Genomic DNA, 18,347 nt, shown 5'->3' on the forward strand with positions numbered 1-18,347 from the left:
TGTCCCTTTAAAGGAGCAGCTATCCTCTATAGGGATCGTAGTTCTCTTAGCCACAGTAGAAAAATAGCCCCTTCTATTTTAGGCACTGTGCGCCAAGAATCTTTAATGGAGTCAGCAACAGGAAACATCTTTTTAAATACGGGAAGATGGGAGGAGAAAGGAATCCCTGGCTTCTCCCCTTCCTGTGAAATAATCTCCGTCACACGATCTGGGACAGGAAAAACTTCCACAGAGGAACGAACATCATATATTTATTAAGTTTACTAGACTTCTTAGGGTTGACAACGACAGAAGTATCGAAGTCGTCCAAAGTAGCCAAAGGTGTTCAAGCTTAAATCTGAAGTTTACTTCTTCAGTATCAGATGAAGGAATAATACTGTCCGAATCTGAAAATTCACTCTCAGAGGCTACCGGCATATCCTCCTAATCAGCTTTATGAGGGAGGACAACCTGCGTAGCAGTAGGTGGAACAGAACCTTTACTATCTGAATGTCTAATTTCCCTCTTGCGCTTTCCCTGCATAGGAAAAGCAGATAATGCTAAACATACTGCAGAAGATACCTGTGCAGCAAAAACTGCAGGCAAATAAACTCCTCCAGGAGGCTGAAAGGAACTGCAGGGCACTGTATGTGACGCCATAGAGGCTTGGGACGTTTGAGGAGAAAGCTGTGGCACTACCTGAACAGCAATGAGTTCTAGCTAAGCAAGTAGCACATAATTGCCAAGGCAATACAATTTGTGCCTCTAGGCATAACAAGCATTTGGTGATTATTTTTTTTTAGTATTTTGGACATGACAAATTGTAGTTTTTTTTTTTTTTTTTTTTTAAATATGCCATCACTTTAAGAATTTTTAAAATCACAATTTGGCTGCCAGAAGTCTCTAAAAGGATCATATAGTTGATCGCTCTGCGAATATCCAACAGTTCCCTCTGCCTACAACATAAGATGCAAGTAGCTGCAGCTGGTTTCAAACTCAAGCAGTTTGTCAGTTAGCCTGTTCTAGCTAAGCAAGCAAAGAAAACCAACTGCCAAATTTTTAGTTTAAACATAAATCCCTGTATAAAACATAAGCCACACACATACTAATAAAGTATTTCAACAAAATTAGTCCAAAGAGGACAAATGCCCAAATAAAGGGAATATTAACCCCTAGTATCAACATACATAATGTGCCTGCCCACTGCCAAAGAAAATCCTGTATAAAGGATTTTAAAAATGTCCCCATCTACTGCATATGACATATTTTTCTGTGCAAGTTGTTATGTAGAACATTCAGTTGTGTGCTGTTACCTTGTGTCTGATGTGTCTTGCACATATCATGAAGACTCTGCAGCCGGAAATTTAGATAACTTTTATTTAGCTACAACCACATGGCTTCTTCATTTACAGGTTCATAAGTAAAACTAACATGGCTTCTGATGATGTCACAGAGACCCAGACACACCCAGAGGGTGTGGTGAGCTGAGCTTAAAGCTGCAGCACTTCTAACATATAATGATAAAACAAGGTTAGTGCAAAGAAAGTAAAAGCTGCAGTAATCTTAACATCCCCTTTTTTCTCAAAAAAAAAATTAAAAATATAAAAAATAAATAAAAATAAAGAACAGACAGTGGATAATATTGTAACATATAAGTAATAGACATACATGTTTATCACTAAACCATACACTTGAACTTAGAACAGTTTATCTGTATTGTCTATGTGCACAAGACCTAGGTTGCAGCCTAGATTTTAGTCACAGTTATGTTTTCTGCGATAAATCCGCCTTCGGATTAGGTCATTCCTTGCTGAATAATCTCTCACTGAATCCTCACATTGCCATCTAGAAGGTGACCTTCTGTGTCTAGAGGGCCGTAGAGTATTTGGTTCAGGAGAAATTGTCTGTGGAGGAGTACCCAACGGTTGTTGATCATCTGTGATATTTTGTTGTTGGACAGAATCATTTTGAGGTTGATCTGTTTCAGTTGTGTTCATTGTATTTTAATCCTCAGAAGACTCAGGTGGGCACCACACTCCATGCCAGATATCCTCACCATCTAAATCATTGGATATTTGTGTAGCTGGTTGAGATCTGTCTCATTTGTTCTACATGGCGGGAAACTGTACCACCAGCTTGTAGTTGAACTTTAAACATTCTGTTGCCCATGCCTTGTATTATGACAGCTGGAATTCATTTATTTGGGCCACGGTAGTTTCTAACCCATACTTTGTCATGAATAACAAATTCTGAAACGCTAGAAGTGTTCAACTCTTGTTTGGAATGTTCTGGTCTAACTTTATCCAGTGGAGTTCTCAGGCATCTTCCAAACATTAACATTGCAGGTGATAGCCCAGTAGTGGCATGGGGAGTGTTTCGATAGTTAAACAAAAAGTTAGAAAGGGAGCTTGGATTAAATTTTGATTTGTGAAAGACAGCTAAGTGGCGTTTTAAAGTATGTACAAATCTTTCAGCCTGCCCATTAGAGGCTGGAAATATGGAGCTGTCTTACAGTGTTTGATGTTATTTGTAGCTAGAAATGTTTCAAATTCATGTGATATGAACTGTGGACCATTGTCTGAGACTAAAGTTTGTGGCAGTCCAAATCTTGCAAACATACTGGAAAGAATGACAATGGTTTGTTGTGTTGTAGTACTTGACATTTGAACTACTTCTGGCCACTTGGAATGAGCATCCACAGCCACCAAATATATTCGTCCATCCACTGGCCCTGCAAAATCAACATGGATTCTTGTCCAAGGTTCATTTGGCCATGACCAAGTTTTTGAGGTGTCCCTGCTGGGATTCCGCTGCGTCTGTGCACATGCATTGCAAGCAGCTACATAAGAAGCAATATCTGGTATCCAATTTAGGCCACCATAAATATTCTCGTGCTCTTTGCTTCATATTTACTACACCCTGATGTGAGCTGTGTAGTAACTTTAATGCTAATATTTGCAGTAAGGTCGGAATTATCACTCGTGACCCCCATAACAGACAGCCTGAGTCATGCACAATTTCCTTCTTCCTTGTAAAATATGGCTGAAGGTCAGAGCGAACCACTTTAGGCCACCCATGTTGAACAAAAGACTTAATTTCCTGTAAGGTAGAATCAGAGCATGTATAAGTAGCAATCACTTTGGAATTTAGATTTAAAGGCTGTGGAGGAGTTTCTATAATTTTAGAAGATGCTGTCATGTGATGTACCATTGGTAATCTTGAAAACATATCCACATTCGTATGATCACTGTGGCATCAATATTTAATGGAGTAGTTGTAAGCCGCCAGCTGAAGTGCATAGCACTTAAGTCGAGCAGCTGTTGTGTTGGAGATACCCTTCTGAGGGTGCAGAATGGACAAAAGTGGTTTATGATCCGTGATCAGAGTAAAGGGTCTGATATATATATATATATATATATATATATAAATGTGGAATTTCTTCACATTCCAAATTATTGCTAAAGCTTCTCGATCAATCTTGGCATAATTTCTCTCAGATGGAGTTTAGAGATCTGGACGCAAAAGACACAGGACGTTCAGAACCATCGGGCATAATGTGTGAAAGTACTGCGCCTAAACCATATGGTGAAGCATCGTAGGCTAGTACCAAAGGCTTCTTAAGGTCATAGTGGACAAGGAGTCTTGATTCCAGAAGAAGTTGCTTCGAGCGTTCAAATGCTCGTGTACATAAGTCAGTCCAGGCCCACTGGTTTTTACTATCTAAAAGGCGGTGTAGTGGATAAAGTAAATGAGCCAAATTTGGTAAAAATCTGTGATAGTAATTGAGCAACCCCAAATAAGAACGTAGCTGAGATACATTAACAGGGGTGGGAGCATGAACCAGTGCTTTCACTTTTTCAGCAGTTGTGTGGAGACCATTCTTGTCCACTATATGTGCACAATATTCAAAACTCTTGCAGAAGAACTCACACTTTTCCATGTTAACTTTCAGTTCAGTTTACGAATTCCTGTAGGCGCTGTAAAACAGCTTCAACATTGGCTTTATGAGTGGCATCATTTTCACCAGTGATAAGCATGTCATCTAACATACAGTGGGTATGTGTAATACCTGCCAAGATCTCATCCATTATCCGTTGCCACACTGCAGGTGCTGGGGCAATGCCAAGCACCATCCGCGTATACTGAAAAAGTCCTTTCTGAGTGTTGATAGTTAACAGGTGTCTGGAGTCTGGATGCACCTCTAACTGTAAGTATGCTTGATGCAAGTAAATTTTTGTAAATTTTTCACCCCCTGCCAGAGAACTAAACAATTCTTCAATCCATGGTAAAGGATACTGATCCACAAGTAATTGAGGGTTAAGGCCCACTCTGAAATCTCCACAGATGCGAATGTCCCCATTTTCTTTCTGACAGGAACTATTGGAGAAGCCCATTCACTGCTAGACACTGGAACAATAATCCCCTGATTTTGTAGTCTTTCTAGTTCTGCTTCAATTTTAGGTTTAAGTGCAAATGGTACAACTCTTGGTTTACAAAATTTTGGAATAGCATTTTCTTTTAGGTGAAGCGGAATCTGCTTGTCTTTCACTAAACCTAGGTTCCCATCAAATACAGTCTTATATTTGTGCTTTAGTGAATTAATCCAAGAAGAATTTGAATTCCCACTTTGGTCCAGCAGTTTGTTAAGTGGTAACTGTTGTGATAACTTTGGCATGCCCAATGCTTGGATCCAGGATCTACCAAAGGTGGTCCTCCTTTAGGTAAAATGTAGAGGCGTAGCTTTTTAGTTATCCCATTAAATGTCACTGTAGGTGATACACACCCAATAGGCTTTATTATTTCATTTGAATATGTTTGCATGGTGACAACTGTTGGAACAATTGGTTGCCTTAGTCCCAGGCGGTTCCAATCAGCAGATGTCATAACAGAGACTGCTGCTCCTGTATCAACTTCCATAATGAGAGATCTACCATCTATATTCACCTTTGCTTGCAGTTCTGGAATTTTATTTTCAAGGCTGTAGATCTGTAATGTGTATAATGGTTTGTCTTCCTCTGAATCAGTGTGTGGTGTATCTACTTGCACATGAAAAGCTGCACGTGACTTGCTGCCGTTCTTACTTTTATCTCTGTCTAAGGAAATTCTGCACACTCTCTTTGTATGACCTATCTTCCCACACCCATAGCAGGTGCTGTTCCTAAACCTGCAGGCATTTGCTGTGTGATTTGTGTCACCACATCTGTAACATGCTGTCTGTGACCCTTGTCTAGCTGGATACTGTTTATTAAGGTGCATACTTTTATGAAAAAACACAATTTATGCTTACCTGATAAATTTATTTCTCTTGTGGTGTATCCAGTCCACGGATCATCCATTATTTGTGGGATATTCTCATTCCCAACAGGAAGTTGCAAGAGGACACCCACAGCAGAGCTGCTATATAGCTCCTCCCCTAACTGCCATATCCAGTCATTCGACCGAAAACACGCAGAGAAAGGAGAAACCATAGGGTGCAGTGGTGACTGTAGTTTAAATAAAAAAATTACCTGCCTTAAAATGACAGGGCGGCCGTGGACTGGATACACCACAAGAGAAATACATTTATCAGGCAAGCATAAATTGTGTTTTCTCTTGTAAGGTGTATCCAGTCCACGGATCATCCATTACTTGTGGGATACCAATACCAAAGCTAAAGTACACGGATGAAGGGAGGGACAAGGCAGGTACTTAAACGGAAGGTACCACTGCCTGTAAAACCTTTCTCCCAAAAATAACTTCCGAAGAAGCAAAAGTGTCAAATTTGTAGAAATTTTGAAAAAGTATGAAGAGAAGACCTCGTCACCTTGCAAATCTATTCAACAGAAGCCTCATTTTTAAAGGCCCAAGTGGAAGCCACAGCTCTAGTAGAACGAGCTGTAATCCTTTCAGGAGGCTGCTGTCCAGCAGTCTCATAGGCTAAGCGGATTATGCTTCTTAGCCAAGAAGAAAGAGAGGTTGCAGAGGCCTTTTGACCTCTCCTCTGTCCAGAGTAGACAACAAAAAAAGCAGATGTTTGACGATATTTTTAGTAGCTTGTAAGTAAAACTTTAAAGCATGAACCACATCTAGATTATGTAATAGACGTTCCTTCTCTGAAGAAGGATTAGGACACAAAGATGGAACAACAATCTCTTGATTGATATTCTTGTTAGATACCACCTTAGGTAAAAACCCAGGTTTGGTACGCAGGACTACCTTATCCGAATGGAAGATCAGATAAGGAGAATCATATTGTAAAGCAGATAACTCGGAGACTCTACGAGCCGAGGAAATAGCTACCAAAAAAGAACTTTCCAAGATAAAAATTGGAATGAAAAGGTTCAAACGGAACTCCTTGAAGAACCTTAAGAACCAGATTTAAGCTCCATGGCGGAGCAACAGGTTTAAACATAGGCTTGATTCTAACCAAAGCCTGACAAAATGCCTGAACGTCTGGAACATCTGCCAGACGCTTGTGCAAAAGAATAGACAGAGTAGAAATCTGTCCTTTTAAGGAACTAGCTGACAATCCTTTTTCCAAACCATCTTGGAGAAAAGATAATATCCTGGGAATCCTGACCTTACTCCATGAGTAACCCTTGGATTCACACCAATAAAGATATTTACGCCATATCTTATGTTAAATTTTCCTAGTGACAGGATTTCGTGCCTGTATTAAGGTATCAATGACTGACTCTGAGAAGCCATGCTTTGATAAAATCAAGCGTTCAATCTCCAGGCAGTCCGTCTCAGAGAAAACATAATTTATGCTTACCTGATAAATTTATTTCTCTTGTGGTGTATCCAGTCCACGGATCATCCATTACTTGTGAGATATTCTCCTTCCCAACAGGAAGTTGCAAGAGGATCACCCACAGCAGAGCTGCTATATAGCTCCTCCCCTAACTGCCATATCCAGTCATTCGACCGAAACAAGCCGAGAAAGGAGAAACCATAGGGTGCAGTGGTGACTGTAGTTTAAATTAAAATTTAGACCTGCCTTAAAAAGACAGGGCGGGCCGTGGACTGGATACACCACAAGAGAAATAAATTTATCAGGTAAGCATAAATTATGTTTTCTCTTGTAAGTGTATCCAGTCCACGGATCATCCATTACTTGTGGGATTCCAATACCAAAGCTAAAGTACACGGATGAAGGGAGGGACAAGGCAGGCTTAAATGGAAGGAACCACTGCCTGTAGAACCTGTCTCCCAAAAATAGCCTCCGAAGAAGCAAAAGTATCAAATTTGTAAAATTTTGAAAAGGTATGAAGCGAAGACCAAGTCGCCGCCTTGCAAATCTGTTCAACAGAAGCCTCATTTTTAAAGGCCCAGGTGGAAGCCACAGCTCTAGTAGAATGAGCTGTAATCCTTTCAGGGGGCTGCTGTCCAGCAGTCTCATAGGCTAAGCGGATTATGCTTCTTAGCCAAGAAGAAAGAGAGGTTGCAGAAGCTTTTTGACCTCTCCTCTGTCCAGAGTAAACAGCAAACAGTGTAGATGTTTGGCGAAAATCTTTAGTAGCTTGTAAGTAAAACTTTAAAGCATGGACCACGTCCAGATTATGTAAAAGGCGTTCCTTCTTTGAAGAAGGATTAGGACACAATGATGGAACAACAATCTCTTGATTGATATTCTTGTTAGAAACTACCTTAGGTAAAAACCCAGGTTTTGTACGCAGAACTGCTTTATCTGAATGGAAAATCAGATAAGCAGAATCACATTGTAAAGCAGATAACTCAGAGACTCTCCGAGCCGAGGAAATAGCCATCAAAAACAGAACTTTCCAAGATAAAAGTTTGATATCAATGGAATGAAGGGGTTCAAACGGAAACCCCTTGAAGAACTTTAAGAACCAAGTTTAAGCTCCATGGGGGAGCAACAGGTTTAAACACAGGCTTAATTCTAACCAAAGCCTGACAAAAAGCTTGAACGTCTGTAACTTCTGCCAGACGCTTGTGCAAAAGAATAGACAGAGCAGAAATCTGTCCCTTTAAAGAACTAGCTGATAATCCTTTTTCCAAACCTTTTTGGATAAAGGACAATATCCTAGGAATCCTAACCTTACTCCATGAGTAATTCTTGGATTCACACCAATAAAGGTATTTACGCCATATCTTATGGTAGATTTTCCTGGTGACAGGCTTTCGTGCCTGGGACAAATCTGTGTAATCCCCATTCCACTGACTGAGCATGCATAGTTGCAGCGGTCTGAGATGTAGTCGCGCAAATGGCACTATGTCCATCGCCGCTACCATCAAGCCGATTACTTCCATACACTGAGCCACCGAAGGGCGCGGAATAGAATGAAGAACACGGCAAGATTTTAGAAGCTTTAATAACCTGGATTCTGTCAGGTAAATCTTCATTTTTACAGAATCTATCAGAGTCCCTAGGAAGGAGACTCTTGTGAGTGGGGATAGAGAACTCTTTTCCTCGTTCACCTTCCACCCATGTGACCTGAGAAATGCCAGAACTATGTCCCTATTTGACTTGGCAATCTGAAAGCTTGACGCCTGTATCAGGATGTCGTCCAGATAAGGGGCCACTGATATACCTCGCGGTCTTAGGACCGCCAGAAGCGATCCCAGAACCTTTGTAAAGATTCTTGGAGCTGTAGCTAACCCGAAGGGAAGAGCCACAAATTGGTAATGCCTGTCCAGAAAGGCAAACCTTAGGAACCGATGATGATCTTTGTGAATCGGTATGTGAAGGTAAGCATCCTTCAAATCCACTGTGGTCATGTACTGACCCTCCTGGATCATAGGTAGGATGGTCCGAATAGTTTCCATTTTGAACGATGGAACTCTGAGGAATTTGTTTAAGATCTTTAGATCCAAAATGGGTCTGAAGGTTCCCTCTTTTTTGGGAACCACAGATTTGAATAAAAACCCTGTCCCTGTTCCGACTGTTGAACTGGACAGATCACTCCCATAACTAGGAGGTCTTGCACACAGCGTAAGAATGCCTCTTTCTTTATCTGGTTTACAGATAATCTCGAAAGGTGAAATCTCCCTTGAGGAGGGGAAGCTTTGAAGTCCAGAAGATATCCCTGAGATATGATCTCCAACGCCCAGGGATCCTGAACATCTCTTGCCCACGCCTGGGCGAAGAGCGAAAGTCTGCCCCCTACTAGATCTGTTACCGGATAGGGGGCCGTTCCTTCATGCTGTCTTAGAGGCAGCAGCAGGCTTTCTGGTCTGCTTGCCTTTGTTCCAGTACTGGTTAGGTTTCCAGCCCGGCTTGGATTGAGCAAAAGTTCCCTCTTGTCTTGTAGCAGAGGAAGTTGATGCTGCACCTGCCTTGAAGTTTCGAAAGGCACGAAAATTAGACTGTTTGGCCTGTGATTTGGCCCTGTCTTGAGGAATGGTATGACTTTGAAGTCACGTCAGCTGACCAAGATTTAAGCCATAGCGCCCTACGCGCCCGGATGGCGAATCCAGAATTCTTAGCCGTTAGTTTAGTCAAATGAACAATGGCGTCAGAAACAAAATAATTAGCTAGCTTAAGTGTTCTAAGCTTGTCAAGTATTTCAGTCAATGGAGTAGCTGTCTGAAAGGCCTCTTCCAGAGACTCAAACTCACAGTCATTCAGAGCAGCTAACACCTCCCCAAGCAATACACGGAGGGTTCTCAAGCTTAAATTTAAAAGTAGAAATATCTGAATCAGGTTTCCCCGAATCAGAAATGTCACCCACAGACTGAAGCTCTCCTTCCTCAGCTTCTGCATATTGTTACGCAGTATCAGACATGGGCCTTAAGGCATCTGCGCGCTCTGTACTACGTCTAACCCCAGAGCTATCGCGCTTTCCTCTGAATTCCGGCAGTCTGGCTAATACCACTGACAGGGTATTATCCATGATTGCCGCCATGTCCTGCAAAGTAATCGCTATGGGCGTCTTTGATGTACTTGGCGCCATTTTAGCGCGAGTCCCTTGAGCGGGAGTCAAAGGGTCTGACACGTGGGGAGAGTTAGTCGGCATAACTTTCCCCTCGCCAGAATCCTCTGGTGATAAATTTTTTAAAGATAAAAGCTGATCTTTATTGTTTAAAGTGAAATCAATACATTTAGTACACATTCTCATATGGGGTTCCACCATGGCTTTTAAACATAATGAACAAGGAGTTTCCTCTATGTCAGACATGTTTATACAGACTAGCAATGAGACTAGCAAGCTTGGAAAACACTTTACATCAAGTTAAACAAGCAATATAAAAAAACTTTACTGTGCCTTTAAGAGAAACAAATTTTACAGTGTATGTAACAAGTTAGCAGAGCATTGCACCCACTTGCACATGGATGATTAACCCCTTAATACAAAAAACGGATTAACAAATTGAAAAAAATGTTTTTTAAACAGTCACAACAACTGCCACAGCTCCACTGTGGCTTTACCTTCCTCAATATATGACTTTTGAAGCCCTTTGAGCCCTTCAGAGATGTCCTAAAGCATGCAGGGGACTGCTGAGGGAAGCTGAATGTCTCTGTCTGTAATCTAAAATAGGCCCCTCCCACTCATATTACAACAGTGGAAAGCCTCAGGAAACTGTTTCTAGGCAAAAATCAAGCCAGCCATGTGGAAAAAACTAGGCCCCAATAAGTTTTATCACCAAAGCATATATAAAAACGATTAAACATGCCAGCAAACATTTTATATTGCACATTAATCAGAGTATATACCTCTGATAGCAAGCCTGATACTAGTCGCTATTAAATCACTGTATTTAGGCTTAACTTACATTAATCCGGTATCAGCAGCTTTTTTCTAGCAAATTCCATCCCTAGAAAAACTTAAAACTGCACATACCTTATTGCAGGATAACCTGCACGCCATTCTCCCTCTGAAGTTACCTCACTCCTCAGACATATGTGAGAACAGCAGTGGATCTTAGTTACTTCTGCTAAGATCATAGAAAAACGCAGGCAGATTCTTCTTCTAAATGCTGCCTAAGATAAAATAGTACAATCCGGTACCATTTAAAAACAATAAACTTTTGATTGAAGCAAAAACTAACTATATTATACCACTTTCCTCTTACTACCTCCAGCTATGTTGAGAGCTTGCAAGAGAATGACTGGATATGGCAGTTAGGGGAGGAGCTATATAGCAGCTCTGTTGTGGGTGATCCTCTTGCAACTTCCTGTTGGGAAGGAGAATATCCCACAAGTAATGGATGATCCGTGGACTGGATACACCTTACAAGAGAAATTAGATTTAGATGGTTGAAAGGACCCTGAGGTAGAGGGTCCTGTCTCAGAGGCAGAGTCCATGGTGGAAAAGATGACATGTCCACTAAATCTGGCCACGCAGGCGCTATCAAAATCACTGATGCACTCTCCTGCTTGATCTTGGAAATCAGTCGAGGGAGCAGAGGAAACGGTGGAAGCTTGGCGTTCTGGCGAGGCGCCATGAGATCCAGTTCTGGTTTGTCCCAATGATGAATCAATTGTGCAAACACCTCCGGATGGAGTTCCCACTCTCCCGGATGAAAAGTCTGACGACTTAGAAAATCCGCCTCCCAATTCTCTACACCTGGGATATGGATAGCTGATAGGAGGCAAGAGTGAGTCTCTGCTCAGCGAATTATATTGAGACTTAACATCGCTAGGGAACTTCTGTTCCCCCTTGATGGTTGATGTAAGCCACAGTCGTGATGTTGTCCGACTGAAATCTGATGTACCTCAGAGTTGCTAACTGAGGCCAAGCCTGAAGAGCATTGAATATCGCTCTCAGTTCCAGAATATTTATTAGGAGTGTCTCCTCCTGAGTCCACGATCCCTGAGCCTTCAGGGAGTTTCAGACTGCACCCCAACCTAGAAGGCTGGCATCTGTTGTTACAATTGTCCAATCTGGCCTGCGAAAGGTCATACCTTTGGACAGATGGACCCGAGATAGCCACCAGAGAAGAGAATCTCTGGTCTCTTGATCCAGATTTAGCAGAGGGGACAAATCTGTGTAATCCCCGTTCCACTAACTGACCATGCATAGTTGCAGCGGTCTGAGATGTAGGCGTGCAAACGGCACTATGTCCATTGCCGCTACCATTAAGCAGATTACATTCATGCACTGAGCCACCGAAGGGCGCGGAATGGAATGAAGAACACGGCAGGAATTTAGAAGCTTTGACAACCTGGACTCCGTCAGGTAAATTTTCATTTCTACAGAATCTATCAGAGTCCCTAGGAAGGAAACTCTTGTGATTGGGGATAGAGAACTCTTTTCCTTGTTCACTTTCCACCCATGCGATCTCAGAAATGCCAGTACTATGTCCGTATGAGACTTGGCAATTTGGAAGTTTGACGCCTGTATCAGGATGTCGTCTAAATAAAGGGCCACTGCTATGCCCCGCGGCCTTAGGACCGCCAGAAGCGACCCCAGAACCTTCATAAAGATTCTTGGGGCTGTAGCTAATCCAAAGGGAAGAGCTACAAACTGGTAATGCCTGTCTAGAAAGGCAAACCTGAGAAACCGATGATGATCTTTGTTTATCGGAATGTGAAGATAAGCATCCTTCAAATCCACTGTAGTCATATATTGACCCTCCTGGATCATAGGTAGGATGGTACGAATAGTTTCCATCTTAAATGATGGAATTCTGAGGAATTTGTTTAAGATCTTTAGATCCAAAATTGGTCTGAAGGTTCCCTCTTTTTTGGGAACCACAAACAGATTTGAGTAAAAACTCTGTCCCTGTTCCTCCTTTGGAACTGGATGGATAACTCCCATAACTAGGAGGTCTCGAACACAGTGTTAGAATGCCTCTCTCTTTATCTGGTTTGCAGATAATTGTGAAAGGTGAAATCTCCCCATTTTTTGGGGGGAAGCTTTGAAGTCCAGAAGATATCTCTGGGATATAATTTCCAACGCCCATGGATCCTGGGCATCTCTTGCCCACGCCTGGGCGAAGAGTGAAAGTCTGCCCCCTACAAGATCCGTTACCGGATAGGGGGCCGTTCCTTCATGCTGTCTTAGAGGCAGCAGCAGGCTTTTTGGCCTGCTTACCTTTGTTCCAGGTCTGGTTTGGTCTCCAGACCGTCTTGGACTGAGCAAAAGTTCCCTCTTGTTTTGCATTAGAGGAAGTTTATGCCGCACCTGCCTTGAAGTTTCGAAAGGCACGAAAATTAGACTGTTTGGCCCTTGATTTGGACCTGTCCTGAGGAAGGGCATGACCTTTTCCTCCAGTGATATCAGCAATAATCTCCTTCAAACCAGGCCCGAATAGGGTCTGCCCCTTGAAGGGAATGTTAAGTAGCTTATATTTTGAAGTCACGTCAGCTGACCATGATTTAAGCCATAGCGCCCTGCGCGCCTGGATAGCAAAACCAGAATTCTTAGCCGTTAGTTTAGTCAAATGAACAATGGCATCAGAAACAAAGGAATTGGCTAGCTTAAGTGCTCTAAGCTTGTCAAGTATGTTCATCCAATGGAGTCGCTACCTGTAAAGCCTCTTCCAGAGACTCAAACCAGAATGCCGCAGCAGCAGTGACAGGAGCAATGCATGCAAGGGGCTGTAGGATAAAACCTGGTTGAATAAACATTTTCTTAAGGTAACCTAATTTCTTATCCATTGGATCTAAAAAAGCACAACTGTCCTCGACAGGGATAGTAGTACGCTTTGCTAAGAGTAGAAACTGCTCCCTCCACCTTAGGAACTGTCTGCCATAAGTCCCGTGTGTTGGCGTCTATTGGAAACATTTTTCTAAAAAAATAGGAGGGGAAGAGAACGGCACACCTGGTCTATCCCATTCCTTGTTAATTTCTGTAAACCTTTTTAGGTATTGGAAAAACATCAGTACACACCGGCACTGCATAGTATTTATCCAGTCTACATAATTTCTCTGGCACTGCAATTGTATCAGTCATTCAGAGCAGCTAAAACCTCCCTGAGCAACACGCGGAGGTTCTCAAGCTTAAATTTTAAATGTAGAAATATCGGAATCAGGTTGAATCATCTTCCCTGAGTCAGAAATATCACCCACAGACTGAAGCTCCCCTTCCTCAGCTTCTGCATATTGTGAGGCAGTATCAGACATGGTTCTTAAAGCTTCTGTATGCTCTGTATTAGGTCTAACCCCAGAGCTATCTCGCTTTCCTTTAAATTCAGGTAGTCTGGCTAATACAGCTGACAGTGTATTATCCATGACTGCCGCCATGTCTTGTAAAGTAAACGCTATGGGCGCCCTTGATGTACTTGGCGCCATTTGAGCGTGAGTCCCTTAAGCGGGAGTCAAAGGGTCTGACACGTGGGGAGAGTTAGTCGGCATAACTTCCCCCTCGTCAGAATCCTCTGGTGATAAATTTTTTAAAGACAAAAAATGATCTTTATTGCTTAAAGTGAAAACAGTACATTTCGTACACATTCTAAGATGGGGTTCCACCATGGCTTTTAAACATAATGAACAAGTAGTTTCCTCTATGTCAGACATGTTTGTACAGACTAGCAATGAGACTAGCAAGCTTGGAAAACACTTTAAATCAAGTTAACAAGCAAATATAAAAAACATTACTGTGCCTTTAAGAGAAACAAATTTTGTCAAAATTTGAAAAACAGTGAAAAAAGGCAGTAAATCAAACGAAATTTTTACAGTGTATGTAATAAGTTAACAGAGCATTGCACCCACTTGCAAATGGATGATTAACCCCTTAATGCAAAAAACGGATCAAAAAAACGAAATAGACGTTTTTTAACAGTCACAACAAACTGCCACAGCTGTGCTGTGGCCTTACCTTCCCCATAAACGATTTTGGAAGCCTTTTTAGCCCTTTAGAGATGTCCCATAGTATTCAGGGGACTGCTGAGGGAAGCTGGATGTCTCAGTTTGTAATTTTAGCTGCACAAAAAAGCGCTAAAATAGGCCCCTCCCACTCATACTACAACAGTGGAAAGCCTCAGGAAACTGTTTCTAGGCAAAATTTAAGCCAGCCATGTGGAAAAAAACTAGGCCCCAATAAAGTTTTATCACCAAAGCATATATAAAAACGTTTTATATAGCAAATTTATAAGAGTATATATCTCTGATAGTAAGCCTGATACTAGTCGCTATTAAATCACTGTATTTAGGCTTAACTTACATTAATCCGGTATCAGCAGCATTTTCTAGAAATTCCATCCCTAGAAAAACTTAAAACTGCACATACCTTATTGCAGGATAACCTGCACGCCATTCTATCTCTGAAGTTACCTCACTCCTCAGACATATGTGAGAACAGCAGTGGATCTTAGTTACAAGCTGCTAAGATCATAGAAAACGCAGCCAGATTCTTCTTCTAAATACTGCCTGAGATAAAATAGTACAACTCCGGTACCATTTAAAAACAACAAACTTTTTAGTGAAGATAAAAAACTAACTATATTACACCACTCTCTCTTACTACCTCCATACGTGTTGAGAGTTGCAAGAGAATGACTGGGTATGGCAGTTAGGGGAGGAGCTATATAGCAGCTCTGCTGTGGGTGATCCTCTTGCAACTTCCTGTTGGGAATGAGAATATCCCACAAGTAATGGATGATCCGTGGACTGGATACACCTTACAAGAGAAACATCTATTTCCTTATCACAAACTGCCTGTGCTGGGGCCTGGAGCATTTGTGCATCTTTAGTAGCAAGTTCCATGACTGTAGCTATCTTTAAAGCACACTTTAGTGTTAAATCATCCTCTGCTAATAGTCTCTTTTGTACTGTACAGTCCATGAGTCCAATAACAAACATATCACATAAAGCAGTGTTTAAATAATCCCCAAATCTGCAGCTACTTGCTAGTCTCTTTAAACGGATCACATAAGTTTTAATGTCCTCATGCTGCAATTGCTTGCGTGTGTAAAACTTAAAGCGTTCTGATATCTCTAGAGGCTTAGGTAGGTAGTGGTCAGATAACAGGCAGATCAAGTCAGACAAGAGGTTTAGCATTAGGTTTATCTGGTGAGAGAATGTCCCTTAATGTAGTGTAAGCTGCTGAGCCTATAGTTGTCAGAAACACAGCCACTTGCTTATCAGCTCCTGTTATTTGCTGTACAATATAGCTCAAACTGTTCAACCCATGTGTCCCATCTGTCTGTGCCTGCTACAAACACAGGTAAGGTGCCAATAAGTGCCATTATAGGGTCAGACTACAGATACAGATCCTCGTCGCCAGCTGTTATGTTCTCTGTGTAGTCAGGATTAGAACATTCAGTTGTGTGCTGTTACCTTGTGTCTGATGTGTCTTGCACATATCATGAAGACTCTGCAGCAGGAAATTTAGATAACTTTTATTTAGCTACAACCACATGGCTTCTTCATTCACAGGTTCATAAGTAAAACTAACATGGCTTCTGATGATGTCACAGAGACCCAGACACACCCAGAGGGTGTGGTGAGCTGAGCTTAAAGCAGCAGCATTTCTAACATATAATGATAAAACAAGGTTAGTGCAAAGATACAGTAAAATCTGCAGTAATCTTAACACAAGTCTCCAAGACCTAGAAGACAAAAGCACTTACCTGCAGTCTAGCTGTCCGGTAGGAAGACAGCTCACAAGGTGTGAAAGGACACATACTCCTTACAGAGACCTGCAGAAAAAGAGCAGATTAACTAACTCTGGCTTTCTGTGCCATGGTCAGCAATGTGTTAGGAAACAAAGCAAGGACTACCTCACAACTTCCTAACTGCTTAAAAGCCACCACTACTCTACTGAAGATATTGATGTGACGTGGACTCAGCTAAACCCAAATCCTTGCTTGCAGGGAAAAGTACCCAAAAAGGAATTAATTTCTTCAGACACCAAACTTCACCCGCTCCATTGACAGAGGCAAAGAGAATTACTAGGGATTATGGGTAGGGGAGTGACACTTAAAGAGACACTGAACCCAAATTTTCTCTTTCGTGATTCAGACAGAGCATGCAATTTTATGCAACTTTGTAATTTACTCCTATTATCAATTTTTCTTCGTTCTCTTGCTATCTTTATTAGAAAAAGAAGGCATCTAAGCTTTTTGTCTTGGTTCAGAACTCTGGACAGCACTTTTTTATTGGTGGATGAATTTATCCACCAATTAGCAAGGACAACCCAGGTTGTTCACCAAAAATGGACCGGCATCTAAACTTACATTCTTGCATTTCAAATAGAGATACCAAGAGAATAAAGAAAATTTGATAATAGGAGTAAATTAGAAAGTTGCTTAAAATGTCATGCTCTATATGAATCACAAAAGAAAAACATTGGGTTCAGTGTCCCTTTAACCCCTTAACGACCAACGACGTATAGGGTACGTCCTTCAAAAAAATGCAGTTAATGACCAAGGACGTACCCCATACGTCGTTGGTCTTTGAAAGCAGTGGAAGCGATCCTGATAGCTTCCAGCTGCTTTCATGTTATTGCAGTGATGCCTCAATATTGAGGCATCCTGCAATAACTGTTTTTAGCCATCCGATGCAGAGAGAGCCACTCTGTGGCCCTCTCTGCATCGGCTATCGATGGCAGTTATCGTTGGTGGGAGCTCATCCAGGGAGGCGGGTGGGCAGTCATTGGTGGAGGAGGGGGGAGGGATCTAGTGCGGGTGCGTGCACGTGAGGTCTATGAAAACAGCATCAATATGCTGTAGATCTGGAGGGTGGGAGAGAGGACTGGGGAAGGTGGGATTTTAAAATCAAGGCATCTGGGAGAGGGTGGGGGTTGGATGTTGAGGGGGGGGGCAGCTACACTACAGTACCCAATATGGTGCCCAATAAAGGCAGGGGGGGGGGTTAAAGAGCTGTTTGGGGGGGGATCAGGGAGGTTGGGGGCTAAGGGGGGTCCTACACAGCAGAAGAATTTTTTTTTTTTTTAAACCTAAAACCCCCCCAAAAAAAACTTTTATTTTAGTACTGGCAGACTTTCTGCCAGTACTTAAGATGGCGGGGACAATTGTGGGGTGGGGGAGGGAAGGGAGCTGTTTGGGAGGGATCAGGGGGTGGGATGTGTCAGGTGGGAGGCTGATCTCTACACTAAAGCTAAAATTACCCCTGCAAGCTCCCTACAAGCTACCTAATTAACTCCTTCACTGCTAGACATAATATACGTGTGATGCGCAGCGGCATTTAGCGACCTTCTAACTACCAAAAAGCAACGCCAAAGTCATACATTTCTACTATTTCTGAACAAAGGGGATCCCAGAGAAGCATTTACAACAATTTGTGCCATAATTGCACAAGCTGTTTGTAAATAATTTCAGTGAGAAACCTAAAATTGTGAAATATTTAAAGTTATTTTTAATTTGATCGCATTTGGCGGTGAAATGGTGGCATGAAATATACCAAAATGGGCCTAGATCAATACTTGGGGTTATTTACTACACTACAGCTAAAAACAGAATTTATGCTTACCTGATAAATTACTTTCTCCAACGGTGTGTCCAGTCCACGGCGTCATCCT

The sequence above is a fragment of the Bombina bombina genome, chromosome 5 (genome assembly GCF_027579735.1).
Source record: "Bombina bombina isolate aBomBom1 chromosome 5, aBomBom1.pri, whole genome shotgun sequence".
NCBI lineage: Eukaryota > Metazoa > Chordata > Amphibia > Anura > Bombinatoridae > Bombina > Bombina bombina.